This window comes from Acomys minous, assembly GCF_964271855.1.
Source record: "Acomys minous genome assembly, chromosome: 14".
In the NCBI taxonomy this organism is placed as follows: domain Eukaryota; kingdom Metazoa; phylum Chordata; class Mammalia; order Rodentia; family Muridae; genus Acomys; species Acomys minous.
In genome coordinates, this window is record NC_140496.1 from 101,216,095 (window position 1) to 101,232,601 (window position 16,507).

Below are 16,507 nucleotides of genomic sequence, written 5' to 3' on the forward strand. Positions count from 1 at the left end.
TGCCTGTTTCAGTAGATAAACCTTCAGAAGATCAGTTCCTGAAAGGAGTCCATGTTTGGCTCAGTTCCCTGCCATCACCACCTTTCAAACAAAGGCTTTTCAGTTTTATGGCAAATTATATAGAAGATGGGTCTTGACTCTCCCATCCAACGTGCAGTACATTATTTTTCAAAGATATCTGGAGTGTAACTTCTTTCTGAGAAGCCACATCTCCCTTTGATTAAGTTGCACAGATTGCTCATAAAATATTCTGAAATCCAGGGACTTTGGGCCACATCTCTTTTAAAAGAAAAAAAAATGAGTTATTCAGATAGGAAAAGTTCTCACAGTACAGCATGACCCAGGCTTCCGATGTACAAAAAGCCAAATCAGACAAAACCAAACAAACAAACAAAAATTCCAGCAGGAGCAGCAGCAACAACAACAACAAATCCACTTCATTAAGTAATAAAAGAGAAAGTGAGTACGGAGGAAGAAGAGAAAGAAAATTCTACTCGTAGATAGTTACAAATGATTTCTAGATAAGCTCCTAGGCTGGTGTCTAAAAATTTCAGAAAATAAGGAAAACATGAGTATACTTTTATACAAGTCTAGACATGTCTACCAATCAAGTGACAAAGTAGAAGAAATTGTATATGGTTTTGAACCTAGAATTATAGGAAGGGTTGTCAGAAGTGGGACTCTTTTTTAAAAAAAAATATTTTATTAATTTATTCATATTACATCTCAATTGTTATCCCATCCTTGTATCCTCCCATTCCTCCCTCCCTCTCATTTTCCCCTTACTCACCTCCCCTATGACTGTGACTGAGGGGGACCTCCTCCCCCTGTATATGCCCATAGGGTATCAGAAGTGGGACTCTTAAGAAATTCTTCCTAGCTTCCCTTGACCTAGTGTTTTCTCCTGAAATTTTATTACATTGTTCTTTGTTCTTCCTAATTTCTGGTTCCTTCAAAATATCCTTTTTACTTACTGCCTAGTCGCCCCCCCACCACCCTTGCTCCATCTTTATGTATGTTGTTTCATTTAATTTGTTCACTGGTTCACTACAAAACTATATCAGTGTCTGATGACAAATATTATCAACTTCAAAGAATCTAGAGTCTCTTAGGGAGGGTGGGGCACTCTGGATTACATTAGCATGCATACAAAGATGTACCAGGACTGCAGTCCCCAGTATTCCACAGCCTGGGGTCATGGGCTGACTACGTGAGAAAGCATGTGAGGCATTCATATTTATTCGTCTCTCTCTGCTTCTGGTCTGCAGGTACAATGCAACCAACTGCCTCAAATTCCTGCTACTGTGTCTCCTGCCATGATAAACTACCCTGTGGAACTGTAAGGCAAGATAATCCCTTCACTCATTAAGTTGCTTCTGTTAGATATTTGATCTCAGAATTGAGGAAAACAACTAATACACCATGGTCCTTAAATTTAAAAGCAATAGAAATTTTCATATAGCCCATACAATTGGCTTTCTTTTTTTAAGTATAAAGGAGGATGAAGCACTAAACTTGAATTAACATTAGGAGGAAATACTCTGAAAACTTGATTAGCTCAAGTGTCCATGATATTTTTTTTGTTTCCTCTCCAGATAATTATCTCAAATTGAAGTTATTAGTAGAATGACTTTTATAATCTTTTGCTCCTGTTTGTCAGTTAGCTGTTTCTGATTAATTACAAAGTTCTACAGCCCAATAATTTTACTACTTTAGATTGTCTTGTCGTGAGCAGAGTTGATTATAGAATTGTTTTCACAACCTTCGACTTACTGCATGCTATCTGGATTCTGTGCCCATCTTTTGATTTGGAATTTAATTGTTACTTCTCTATGTAAGGACATATAAAGAAATGTTGGAGTAGAAAGAGGAAAAGGCTTTTTCATTCAACCAAGTAAAGTTGGGCTGGCGCGATGGCCCCCAAAGAACTTACGTTCAGTTTCCGACACCCACAGAATCTGACAGCTTTTTCTGGCCTCTGGGGGTACCCACATTTATGTGGCATAGATACACACAGAAACAACACATATACACATTAAATAAATAAATACGTACATACATACATACATACATACATACATACATACATACATACATGTGTTTAAATAGAAGCTTAGAGTTATACTGAAAAGGTTACCAAGACTAGCCCAAGGAGATATAGGAAAATAACAAAGTACGTAACTATAGGGCTGTAACAGAAGCTGTAAGGACAAGATGTCCTTCAGAGCTGCACTGAGGAATCCCTGTAGCTAGGGGCTGGTGTCAGGAATAAACACTGGGCACTGATAGGGCTCTGAAAGCGATACTTCGATATATACATCACTCTGATATGTTTAATACTTCAATGTAAGCAAACAGTCTTGGAAACAAGGCCTCTGTAACCTACTCCACTCTCTGCTACCCCATAAACTTGGGGTTGGACAGACCATCCCCTGAAGTTCCCTTAGCTATACAGGTGGATCCAGTGGACACTGACCCTTCTGAAGGAAGAGTGAATGGCACAGTCTGTTCATTGGACAAGTCATCTCCCCTAAAACCATTACTTTCCCCACTCCAGAGTGCTCTGTATCATCCTTTTCTCTCCCCAGTAAGGAAGGTGCATATTTTTCTCCCACTGGGTTGTGAGGTTTTTTTTTTTTTTTTTTTACTTTCGATATTTATGATGTGTCTGTGTAAATGATAGATTCATAAGCTTTTTTCTTGGTTAGTCTCTCCATTGTCAACTTATTTCAGTAGTCTCGATTATAAAACTTATGGAGAACTAACAGGAAACTGTCTCCCAGCTTTATATATGCGTAACTTCCACCAGGTTTTGAAGTCATAAAACTTTAAAATTATATTTCACCTTTAGTTTGGGCATTTTCCTTTTGCTAGGGATGTAAAGGGATTTGACTGATAACTATTCCATATGAGATGCTGGACCACAGATGGAAGTGAGCAAAGTCCAGTTAGAGCTGTGCCTAGAGTCGATGGTCTTGTGTCATGATATCTTAGTGTAAGTTGCTGAATCCTCTGTGTCTCGGTTCTTTGTGAAGTGGATGTAGAGACTTTACTCATCTTATGTTGAGTCAATTTGGAAGATAAGAGAGCTTTCACATGAATTAAACTATTCTATTATTCCACACAAATATAGCATGTCAATTAAAAATTTAAAGAGAATTTCCATGCTGAGCACAATAAAGTGTCATAAAGCCAAGCACTATTGTTATCTTCACAGCTTCAAGGCCTGTCCACCCATAAGAAGAATTTCTCTGTAAGCAATCAAGCCAGATACAGATTTTCCTGTCATGAATCTTTAAGGCTGAGTGTCGAGCAGCAAATTAGAGGACAGTTTCTTAATCAGTGGCATTGATTTTCACTTTCCTTCTGTATCATTGCTCATTTGTACTAAGACTCAACAGAGAGTGTTAAAGCATGTCGGCCAGCCTTGGTTAGAGAAGCACTCATAGAGAAATGGACACCTATGGAAGAGGAACTGAGCTCCTCTGGGTGTTTAAACTGGTCTGTGAAGCTAGCATTTCCCATAGTGTACACAAGACTGAGAAAACAGGCGTTACAGAGCTAGGCAAGCGCTGCTACTTTAAACCCATGTGTTCTCCAGAAAATCATTTAGCACCAGGAGCTTCAGCTTCTAGTCTTTAATGGGAAGGAGAGGGAGGAAAGGGAGAGGGGGAGGTGAAGGGGCAATGAAGGGAAAGAAAGAAGAGACAGCCAGGAGAGGGAGCGATGGAGAGAGGCAAAGAGAGGGAGTGGGGGGTGGGGGTGGGGAGAGGGAGGGAGGGAGAGAGGGAAGGAGGGAGGGAGGGAAAGAATGTAGCTCAGTGGAAAAGCACTTGCCTAACGTGTGGGAGCCCTGTGTTCAAACAATAAAGAAATGTTCTGTTTTTCATAAGGAAAAAGCTCACAGGATTACGGAGTGCTTTGTGTAGAAAGATGGACGAAAAAAGAATGTGAATTGATACTCAAATTCTAGCTTTCTTTCCTTGATCAAGTCAACTTGCGTTTGGATGCTAGAAGTGTTTCTACCTTTTTCTTTATGAAAGTGTCTCCTTTGCCCCTGGTTTGCTTTGTAATGGATGATGAAGCCCACCTTCTGCAGGTCTTGAGTTTCTTTAGCATCATCTGAAACACAGGTATGGAGACCCTCCCCTCTACCTCTCCCGATTTACCTGTTATGGATTTTTCTCAGTCACTGGCAATTATAATATGCAAAACAAAGGAAATATACAATAGCCGGCTGGAGAAATGGCTCGGCAGTTATTGGCGCATCCTGTTCTTGCAGAACACTGAGTTCATTTAGAGAAATGCCTGTAAGTCCAGCTCCAGGAAATCTGATGACCGTTTCTGGCCTCTGTGGGCTCCTGTACTTATGGGTACAACCCCTGCCCCCACCCCCACAATTAGAAAACAAAACAAATATTTTAAAAGACATGTTTGCAGTCATATATGGAAGAGGCAAAGTTAAGGGCTTGGGAGGTGGCTTAGTAGTTAGGAGTGTCCACTGCTCTTCTGGAGGACCAGACTCAGCTCCCAGCACCTACTGCCTGCAACTCCAGCTCCAGGGCATTCCACAGGAGTCTGCACTCACACATGCACACATATGCACACACTTAAAATAGAATAAATCCTTTCAGGTTTGGATTTATCAGAGTTGGAAAACGGCTGTACTATTGAGCACTCAGAAAGTACTTTCCAGTCACTACATTGGCAACACCCATCAGGAACACCTTGCTGTACCCACTGTACCCAGAAGGAACGCCTGAATGGAGGATGACTTCTTTGGGCTCTTGATTTTAGATGGCTTCAGTTCATCATGGTAGGGTATGCCTAGCAGATCAGCTGAGATCATGTCACTTGTAGAACACATTGAATGTTCTTTCTGTCATGGCAGTTCAGGATGCAGACAGTTCCAGGAACCAGTGGCCTCCTCACTCTGCTAGGCTCCGACTCCTAACGTTCTACACTCTTCTAAAATAGGAAGCCAGTATCCACAGGCTGAGCCAGTGGAAGACATCATGTATCCAAGCAACAATGGAGTACAATTTCTATACTACAGGTTTCAAAGGCACCTTTTTGGAAGCCTGAAATATTGGTTAGATAGACAGGACATAAATCCATCATTGTATTCTCTTCTCTAGTTTTGCCTGCTGCAGTTGCAGTAAGGAACTGTCTCCATTTCCTATATGGTGTTTTTGTTGTTGTTTTTGCTTTTATTTTATTTTGTTGTAGATGAATTCATTGAACTCTGTATTATCTACTTACTTAACACAAAGGCTTCTGCCTTGCAGGGTGCCTTAAGAACCTTTATAAACGCCATGGATTCCTCTATAGTGTTTTCCCCAGCCTTCACCTTTCACCAAGGGATCCTTTCCACTGCTGCATAGAGATAGAGACAGTAGAATTTCCTCTGGGCCCATATAGATGTTATACTGTCTACTTTATACTTCTGCGAGGAAGGAGCTCACTCATTTATATCCCCACTGAAAACATACAGCCAGACTTTATGAAAGACCAGGTGGTGCACATCTATTTAATACGTGGCCCTCTGGAGGAGACTTCAGTCATCTCCCTTTTTGGTTATGTGAGCAAATCAGTAAGAATTCCCCTCTTTCCCCCATCGGATCGCTGAACCACTTGAGATAAAAGAATATGCAGATGGCAATCAGGGCATCATTTTATTTCTCATAAAGGTGGGCGGGTGGATCTAGAAGAAGCAGAAGCAGAGCCTTGTCCTGCTCTTTCTTCTTGTGTTTCTCAGGGTTGACCCAGGGCTTCGTGTGGCTGAACAAACACTGTCACTAAGCTTCATCTCTATCCAAATTTGCAATTTTTTTTGATATGGCATCTCACTAAATTACTCAGGCTGACCTTTAATTTACTCGGTCACCCAGGTGGGCCTTTAATTTGTAATCTTCATGACTCAGCATTCCTAATAGCTTGGATTATCTGCTCTCATCACTAGACCCTGCCCATGCTAGATATTTTTACAGGCAGAACCTGTAATAAAACCTACTCCATCTAGAGTAATGGGCAACAATTGGCTAAGGCAAACCTGTATCCTTCAGGAGGCGCCCAGATTGAATCACAGAGACTAATGAGACTAATGGATGGCCTGGGAAAGACCTGAAAAATTCTTGTAACAGTCCAGTCAGCACTGAAGCAGAGAGCTGAGTCCTACGTCATCAATCAGATACATCACTGTGTCACCATGACCATTGTGACAGGACAAGAGAATGAGACAAAGTCTCTCCTCATGGAGTCAGGTAACTGGCAAAGGCAAACCTCTTTGCCTCACTGTTTTTTTGTTTTTGTTTTTTTTTTTATTTAAAAAAATTATTAATTTATTCAGATTGCAACTCAATTGCCGTCCCATCACTTGTATCCTCCCATTCCTCCCTCCCTTCCACTTTCACCCTATTCCCTTCCCTTAGGTCTATGACTGAGGGGGACCTCCTCCCCCACTATATGGTCATAGGCTATCAAGTCTTGTCTTGGTAGCCTGCTTATTCTTTTTTTGAGTGCCACCAGGCCTCCCCACCAAGGGGAGGTGGTCAAATATGGAGCACAAGAATGCATGTCAAAGTCACTGTTGTACTTTGTGGATGATAAAACCCAGACCAAGATTTCCTTCCTACTTTGCCAGAATTATTTATACACAACTTGCTGTTGTTGCAGGTGATGTTGCACTTTACCTTCCTTGACGTTACAAAAGCCATTCATTCCATCAAGCAGAGCTCAATCCGGTCACTGGTCTTTGGGTCAAGGACCTGGCTATGTAGAAAAAGCTCTTGTTTCATGCAAAATCGCCAGCCAGTTGGGGACACAGATAAGAAACTATGGACAGAGGAGGCTGAAAAGTATCAGAAAGAAAAGAAGATTCTGGAAAAGGTAACTGAGGCTGCTCAGTTACAGAAGGCAGAAGGGAAGGTCTCTTCCCAGTGAAGCAAGATTTGAAGAAATGAGCCAAGCTTGGGCATTCTGGAAGTAAAGCATTACAGACCAATGGGCTGGCCAGTGCCAAGACCTGGAGTCCTGTAGTGTTTGGCTTTCAGTGTGCATTCTTGTTAACTCAAAGGGCAAGCAGGTAAGGCTCAGAGAGAGCAACATGCAAATGAGAAGATGGCTTGGCTTCCACGCAGAGCGTGGCTCCCACCTAGAGCGTATCTCTCACATAGAGCATGTCTCACACAGAGTGTGGCTCCCATACGGAGTGTGGCTTCCACACAGAGCGTGGCTCCCACCTAGAGCGTATCTCTCACATAGAGCATGTCTCACACAGAGTGTGGCTCCCATACAGAGTGTGGCTTCTACACAGAGCGTGGCTCCCACATGGAGCATGGCTCCCACACAGAGTGGGCACTTCTTATTCTTGAGGCTAATCTTGCTGGTGGGTATCAGTAATTACAGTCCTGGGCCGAGCATCCCTAGAAGACCTTCCCAGCTCTCCATTTCAATCCTCAGCTGAGCAGTGTTATTCTAGGTTACTCATCTGGAAGAACACCTTAGAATTATTCTCCTTTTCCTTTGATTTCCCTCTGCTGATAAAACGGCACCATCTCCAAGGAGGGGAGGCCACATGCTTCGGGTGACAGTGTCTGCAGATCCTAACGCCTGTTTTACTCCTTGTTCATTGTCATCCCTTATTAGTGAAGGTGTCACTGGCCCGACATCTCCTGTTGGGTGTTTGGCATGTTTCTGGTGAATGCTTGTATTACATTGATTTTGAATCACCAATGGTATTAAGTGGGTAAACAGCATAGCTTTAGAAGAAATCCTCTGAGCGCCTGGATATTAAGATATTCTCAACTTCTACTCTGTTTTTGTTACAGCTTAGTCTTGGCTAAATTCTGAAGGATCAGATAGCCTTGTTCACCATTAGACTCTGGATTTTTCAAACTTACATTTTGAGCTCGTTACTACCTTCATTACAGTGCGACAGGATAAAGACTCTTTTTGGAAGCTGCTAACCTGCACTGCTGGTTCATTCAGGAATTTAAGTCTTATTCCTTCTCAAGTCTCTGAGGAGCATCGAAGACAAGATAGTATAGTTTTACAACCAAGTTTTCTTGGTTAGGGGACAAGATCATTTTAGGTCAAGATAAAGAAGTTAAGGTATTAGAGTTGAGATAGAATAGATATTGAATCTCATTCAGAAATTTAGATCCAACAAGACAGGAAAGACACTTATTTCAAACGAGTCGAATGCAGATGGCCAATTCACTATGAATTTAACATGTATAGAACTCATTATTCTCATGATTGTCACATGGTGCTCCCTGCTGTATGTAGTTTGTTTTATACATGTGTAATAAAATAAAAGTTTTTAAAAAAGACTCATGTGTATGTGTGACTTTTGGCAAACTGCATCAGAAGCCAGTGTATGTGTAGAACTTTCCTGACTATGAGAGAAGGACAGATAGTGAGGATGTGAAAGGATCTGTAAAAGGCCCACCTTTGTCTTTATGCACTAGTGCCTCTAAAAAGCATGTAGAAGGGAAATGTATCCCAGAGGTGAGGAAAGAAAATTGAGATGTCTGATTGCATTCTCTCTCTGGACAAGGCTAAGGATAGGGCAGATTGGCGTCACTGCAATGTGTCACCCACTGCTGCATCCTCCCACTCTCCGCCATAGGCTTCAGGGTACAGCAGAGTCTCCCTTCTCATCTGCTGAAAGAACTGGTAAATGAGTGACTGGATGAATGAAGTCAGGTACCTGCAAACAAAGTCTGATCTCTTCTCATGCCTACGCCGTCAAGCGGCTGTTATTTAAACATGAGCTGCACAAAGAGATCTGAGTAGACCTCCTTAAGCCCACATTGAATTTGACTGGATGACCTTGGATGTGCTCATCTCACGTTTTCAGAATGTTTAGAGGGGACTGAGGTGGTAAGACAAAAGAATTAATATGAACTCCTCCCTAAAGCTGATATAAAGGAGATACTTGCAGGAAAGATTGCACTATACGGTGGCCATATTACTCAAGCTCCTAGGACAAAAGTTTGCTATGTGTGTGTGCACAATTCATGCACACTGGCATGCACGGATGGAAGAAGGTGTCATGTGCGTGACACATGATTCTTGAGGCAGTGAAGGTCTTAATCCCAGGTTCTTTTTTGTCAATGTATCCATTTGTTGTACTCCGTTGCCTAGATACTGTTCCATAGTCATGCCCATCCTTCACCTTTCAGAGCACATCCATCGACTCTCAGTCATCCCTCATTGTTCTGTGCTTCCATGTATCCATCTTCACATCTGTGTATGTGTACATCCATCCAACTCCTAGGTTTATGCCCGGTGTTGGGTTGTATGCATTGGGACGAGATGTAAAGAAGACAGGCATGGTTCTATGCTCTAGCATTTGAGAGTCACTCTCATTGTTATGACCCTTTGGGTTGATGCACGCACCTGTCCAGACATCTATTGTATATAATATTAGTATACTCACCTATATCTATAACTATAAAAATAGACCATTGCAGTCATGGTGCATTTCAATGTCTAATGATAAGCATGAGAAATTGGTACTGTTTGTGGTTTGCTCAAGTCCCTTGAAGTTTTAGTAGAAGGGCTAAAATAAGGTCTTATACAGTATCTCTCATGTTCTTTTTTATCACATCACATGAGTATGCCTTTACATATGTTCTCAAGGGGTGTGTATCAAGGTTGACATAGAGGCACGTGGGTAGATTGAAGTCCTAGCTCTAGTTTTTACCCAGAAAGACCCTCTGAGCTTTGGAAACTTTGAAACTAGTCTCCAAGAAGCCAAATGGGGTGTCTGCTATTTTAACTTTTAATTGCTACAAGCATATTTATGAAGTGCCATTAGAAGCCTTCAAGTCTCTGCAAAATAGTGCATTTACAATGGAAACCTTCTTCAGAGAGCCTGAGGGGAGCTCATCAGCAGACAATCAGTCATTCCACATGTTCAGTGTGAACTCCTCTCTGCCTTTTTCTGCCTTGCACAGAGCAAAGCAGGGGCAGGGGCAAAAATCAGAATTTGAAGAGGCCACCAACCTTGGCTAGAAACCCCCCTTTCTGAACATGGTTGTAGATGAATTTTAACCATCTTTTGTATTACTCTGGGTCCTGTTGAGGAAGAAAGCTTCAAAAGTCAGAGCCATAGTTTCCTCTCATTTTTCTTTCATTTTAGAATCAGATGGTAGAGTCATACTACTTGGCGGTCTCACAGCCCCACACCTGAGTAGAAACCCCAAATGTTTTGTATGCTAACGGTGTTGAGGCAGTGTGCCACCATTACTGATGTGTCCCTCAACAAGACATCAATTCCTGTGTGTCAAAAAAGAGCAGAAGATGAACCACTCTCCATATGGTTTTATGGAACAGTGTCTACTTTATTGCACATGAGAAACAACTTTTTTAAAAAAATTATACTGCCAGGCGTGGTAGCGCACGCCTTTAATCCCAGCACTTGGGAGGCAGAGGCAGGCAGATCGCTGTGAGTTTAAGGCCAGCCTGGTCTACAAAGTGAGTCCAAGACAGCCAAGGCTGCACAGAGAAACCCTGTCTTGGAAAACCAAAAAAGCAAAAAAATTTTACATATTTTCTTTTTCTCTCTCCCTGTACTCTCTCCCTCCACCCTCACCTTAGTCTTCCCACCTCCATCTCACCCCAGTCCACCTACAGAATCTATTCTTTTTCCCTTTCCAGGAAATCGGTGCCTCCACCCTATAAACCTCCTCTTTGCCCAGCCTCTCTAGGTCTGTGGACAGTAGCTTGATTATCACTTACCTAACAGCTAATGTCCACTTGTAAGTGAATATATACCATATTTCTCTTTCTGGTTCTGGGTTATCTCATGCTGGATGATTTTTTTTTTGCTAGTTGCATCCATTTGCCTGCAAAATTTATGATGTTATTTCATTAACCGCTGAGGAATACTTCATTGTGTAAGTATTCTGCATTTTCTTTACCCACTCCAGTTGAGGGACATCTAAGTTGTTTCCAGTTTTGGGCTGTTGTGAAAATAGCCACAGTAAACATAGTTAAAGAAGTGCCATTTTGGTAGGATAGAGCATCGTTAGGGTATATGTCCAAGAATGATATAGCTAGATCTTGAAGTAGATCAATTCCCAACTTTCTGAGAAAACGCCACCCTGATTTCCATAGTGGCTGTACAACTTCACATTCCTACCAGCAATGGAAGAGTGGTCCCCTTGCCCCACATCCTCACCAGCATGAGCTGTCACTTGCATTATTGAAGGTGATTTCTTTCTTTCTTTCTTTCTTTCTTTCTTTCTTTCTTTCTTTCTTTCTTTCTTAGTTTGTATTTCTGGCTTCTTATTAAAAAAATCAGGTGTTCATAGATGTGTGGCGTTATGTTTGTCTCTTCAATATAATTAGATTGATTAATGTGTCTATTTTTATGTCAATACCATGAGGTTTTTATGACTATAGCTCTGCGGTACAGCTTGAAATCAGAGACAGTACTACCTCCAACATCTCTTTTTATTCAAATTGTTTTTGCTCTTCTGGGTTTTTGTTTTTCCACATGAAGTTAAGAACTTTTCTTTTAAGGCCTGTAAAGAATTGTGTTGAAATTTTGGTTGCTATTGCCTTGAATCTGTAGATTGCTTTTGGTAGGATGGCCAATTTTACTAAGTTAAATTTACAGATCCATGAGCATGGGAAGTCTTTCCATCTTCTTATATTTTCTTCAGTTTCTCTCTTTAAAGCTTGAAGTTTGTGTCATACACGTCTTTCACTTGCTTGGGTAAAGTTACCCCAAGATATTTTATATTATTTGAGGTCATTATGAAGGGTGTTATTTCCCTGATTTTTCCCCAGTTCATTTGTCATTTGTATATAGGATGAATATTGATTTTTTATTTTAGTTTACTTTGTATACAGCTACTTATGCTGAAAGTGTTTATCATCTGTAGGAGTTCCCTGGTGGTATTTTTTATGTCACTTATGTATACTATTATATTATCTGCAAATAACAAATATTTTGACTTCTTCCTTTCCAATTTGTATCCCCTTGATCTTCTGTTGCCTTAATGCTCTAGCCAGAACTTCAAGTACCATATCAAGTAGATATGGAGAGAGAGGACAGCCTTGGCTTCTCCCTGATTTTAGTGGAATGAGCAACCACTTATATAGTAGCCTGTCAGCTGGGATTGATTTGAACATTACCTCAGTGAGCACTCACACTGCCAGGGTACCTGTGCAGAAGGAGCACATGAAAGGAGACATGCAGAGTGCAGACCAGCTCCTGCCTACTCTACTTCAGAATTCAGTGATCTGGCTTCAGGGGCTTAGTGTGCCAAGCTTCTCACTTGGAAGCGCAGTGTGCCAAGTCTGCTGGTCTCCAGGTCAGACCCGCATCTTCTCCTATAGCAGTGGGCATTTAATATGGCCAATCCCTACTGATACACACTGGGAGAAAAGAAGAGGGGAAGGCTTTGGCTGAGGAAGTATGGACAGAGAGAAAGAACAAAAATGTGAATTTTAGGTTCCCAGGACTGGGGATCTTTAGAAAGTATATCTGTCATTCCCCTCACTGCTTTGAGCAAATGTCTGACAGTAAGTAATTTGAAAGAGTTGTTGTTGTTGTTGTTGTTTTCTTTTTCTTTACGCTTTCTATCACATCTGGATTGCAGAACAGGATCTTGCTTATGGCTGGGGTATCTGCCTGATTCTCTCTGGGTGTAGAATGTTAATGAGCCAAGATGCAACATCTGTGTTTAGGAAGTGAACGCCTAGTATATACGTAAGATTCCAGATGGGAGGTTACACTTATTCTTTGTGGGCACACTCTCAACACAAATGAGAGATGCTCATATCAGGAGCTTGACAAAGCCAATAGGGTTTGGGGTGAAATCCTGTTTTCTCTTTCTCACCAACTCTCAGGCTCTTCCTAGGTAGCTAGACTATTTCTTGTATGCCTGTATGCCAGTCTACCAGTCTGCCAGGTGGGTCTTCCTTGTTAGTGCCAGCCTGCTGCTTTATATGGCATTGTATGACTGATTTGATGACCTGTGACCCAACTGTCCATCTGGCTGCTCCAGAATTTGCATGGCTGTTGATCTTTTTTTTTGCTGTGACTGAATTTCCATTGCTCCCCTCAGCATCTGACTTGCAAACCACTCTGCTCTGTCTGTTAAATGTGTGAGCAGAGAGTGACCCCCTGCTGTCGGTTCCACCCTGTGCCCTCCTCTCTTCCATAGGAATGCACCTGTGCCTCTTTCTTCAGAATTTGCTGTCACTGCCACAGGAGCCAACCCAGCTTGCCATGCGTGTGGTGCCCTGCAAAAGGAGAGATGTTTTATTTTGTACTTGGCAGACATTCAACTTAACTGGACAGTGAGGCCCAGGCAATATGACACCATCTGCTTCCTGCCATGTTTTGGCTCTGGTGCTGTGTGCTGGGGCATCAGCTGCTACCTGAGTATGCTGGAGCTTGTGAAATGAACCATTCAGGAAACACCTCTTCCAACATTTTCCTCAGTAGCACAATTCGTAACAGCTAGGCTGCAAAACTGAATGGTTTTCACTTCTTGACTCTAAAGTAAAAGTGAAAAATGAAAAAGAAAGAAAGAAAGAAAGAAAGAAAGAAAGAAAGGAAAAGATAAGGAAAATGTCTTCCAGCATATATCCATATATAATTTTAGAAGTTGGTCATACAACAGCAGCATGGGTTACTGTGTGTGTGTGTGTGTGTGTGTGTGTGTGTGTGTGTGTGTGTGTGTGTGCATGTTCGCGCAGGCGCGGGTCTGCATGCTGCACACACAATATGGCCCAGTCGTCTTTAATTTTTCACTACTTGTCTTGAGCTCTGTGTGGTACTTCTCTTTGGTTTTATCCCTTTGCAGCTGGGTAGAGGATGGGGGATGGTCCTAACCTGTGCCCCACTGCAGAACAGGTACTCCAAAGGGTGAATTCAGAAAACACCAATGCCGTAGAAAACAGAAGAGATCATATGGTGGCATTCTTCCTCTGCTCTGGGGTGCGAAGTCTAACAGGCAACAATCAAGTCTAGAGGAGGCACCATAAACTCATTCCCAATGGACCTCTTCAACTTTCCAGTTTCTTTCAACCTGTGACCTGCCTCCTTTAATCTGAGAAGATGCCATGCAGTTCATGGAGTTCAAGACTAATTCTTTTCTTGCCTCACTGGTTACAGTCTCTTGTGAATAGATGCCCCAAGCCACCTGTATGAAGCAGTAAGAACTAAAGTGAATATATGCACTAGCGCACGCGCGCACGCATGCAGGCACGCACGCACGCACGCACAAACATCAACTCTGAAAAACTGTTCATGACTTTTTAGACTCAGTCTCCTGGCCTTCCTTCCTCTTTCTTATGGCAGTGAAATGCTCTGGCCAGCCGTCCCTCTTTTGATGCCTGAAGAGTGACTCAGACAAATCTGAGTCTTAATTGGAAACGCATGCTCTTCTCGCTTCAATTTGCTGGCGCTTTGAAGAGTTATGGATGGCATTGCAGAGATTTGTGGGTACAGCCTCTGAGAAAAATGCTCTTTGGTCCCCCGATTGTTTCCTAAATTAGTTGATGAGTTTAAGTCCTGGGACATAAAGGAAGATGAAACAATGTGTTCTAATAGTGGAATGTGACTTCAGAGCAAATGCTACACACTCTAGTGCAAGAGAGGGTTCTTGAGCACTAGCACTTGACTATCTGACACACATGAAAAGAACATGGCTGGAAAGATTGCTCAGTGGGCAATGACCCACTTTGCAAATGTGAGGACTAGAGTTCAAATCCCTAGAGCCTACCTAAAGCTGATGGTTCACATCTGTAACCCCAGTGAACCTAAGGCCAGTGGGGAAGTGTAGACAGGTGGCTCCCTAGAAGCTCTCAGGTGATCTTCTTAGAGGTTTTAAATAAGGTAGGATGTGGAGTGGGATGGTAAGGAGTGGAACCCACACGTTGCCTCAGTGGCAGAAGTGTCATCAGAAATTTTACCAGGTTGTCCACGCAGTGGGTTGTAGGTAGGCTTACATCGGCAGTGCCACTCTCTGCTAGGGTTTACCCAGTTTCTCATTTCTAGCCCACATTGTGTTGTTCAAGGTTGCAGTTCGCCAGAGGGAACAGAGCACTGCTTTCTCCATTTCATCCATGGAATTGGAAATTAGCTCAAATAAAACAAAAGTCACAAGATGCTGCCATACAAATCTCACAAAACAGGAAAGAAACACCAGCTGCGTTGATGCATGGGTATCAGGTGGCACCCTAGGCTCACGCACTTTTGTAGAAATACGTAGGTGAGAAACATGTTGATTCTTTACTCCTTGTATTCTGCTTTTCTCTTGTTTCGTACAGAGCTACAGGAGCGACCAGTTCCACTCGTCACAGCATCAGGATAGGCAGTTGTCTCTGCCAGGCATGTGTTGGCCTGGATTTTGCTGTAGCCAGTGTGGACAACCCTAAGAGACACTCTGTATTCTCGGCCCTGTGTGGTGGTACCCACCTTGCTGATCTTGTGTGACTAACAATCTTGAGCATCTCAGAAGATGACATATTCCCTTCAAGGAGCCTACCGCACACAGAGATTAGAATACCCATAGTGGAGATCCACTAAACGCTGTGGTGTTAGTAATAATTAAGCAGCATTTCATGACAGCACCAGCAGGGTAGTCAAGTGAATAATACTTTTCAAGAATTGCGAGCTCTCTCTGTAGGTAAAGGATTTAGGTGGATTCATGAAACTGGCTGAAGCAAACCAGTGGCTGGGTGATTATAGGATCTGAGTGTGGTTAAGCCAAGATTAGTGCTGCTAATTCCTGAGAATAAAGGAGATGACGGTCACCCAGGTGCTTGAACTTTCAGTCCCGGATGTGGAGGCTTCCAGGCAGGAGTGCTAATACCCTGGGTACATCAACACCTGCAGCATCCCAACCCAACTGCCACATGCCCATGTCATGCTATGAAGAAGACCTCACAAACACTGTCATGATAGAGGACTTGAGATGTGGTGAACACAATAACGAGTGTGAGCAAACTGTTCCTTATTGATGGTCCCAGGCCACAAGGGCACCATTTAGGCAAAGGCCTTAACGAGGTCATTTACCTTTACCTACACCAGAACCATCACCTTAATTGCCACTCAGCCTTCAGGAAAGTGTTTATGGGTAAACAGTTTTCACTGAGGGACTTATTAAGTCCCTGGATACTACAGGTTCAGGAATTGTAAAAATGGAAGCCATTGTAGTTTTAATAACCTATGTAATGTAGGTTTATGCTATGAATGTCTTAGATTTTTCACCACCACTAGTACCACCACCACCACCACCACCACCACCACCACCACCACCACCCAGACAAGCCTGAGGGAGAAACTCACAGGAGATACACAGTACTGGCTCAGAACAAAACAGCAAAGGAAGGATGGCGTGAAGGTTGACATTGCCATCCTGACAGTGCAGAATCACCCAAGGGGCTGGGCCTCTGGGATGCCTGTGAGGGGTGATCTGGACTGTGTTGAGCTGGGAAGAGCTGACCAGTGTTAGTGGGTAGTATCATTTCTGGC

The 16,507-nt window shown here is 42.6% G+C and overlaps 1 long non-coding RNA gene across 6 annotated transcripts in view; it reads left to right on the plus strand.

Moving 5' to 3' along the window:
* LOC311582957 overlaps positions 1-8,271 on the plus strand; it is a 30,097-nt gene extending 21,826 nt beyond the window's left edge. For 3 of the 6 annotated variants that reach the window (XR_014774324.1, XR_014774325.1, XR_014774327.1), the window contains 3 exons: positions 1,269-1,344; positions 6,066-6,263; positions 6,676-8,271. This is a non-coding gene — a long non-coding RNA (uncharacterized lncRNA). The remainder of the gene's footprint in view (positions 1-1,268; positions 1,345-6,065; positions 6,264-6,675) is intronic. The other 3 variants (XR_014774326.1, XR_014774329.1, XR_014774328.1) reach the window with 2 other exon arrangements.
* The last annotated feature ends 8,236 nt before the right edge of the window (positions 8,272-16,507 follow it).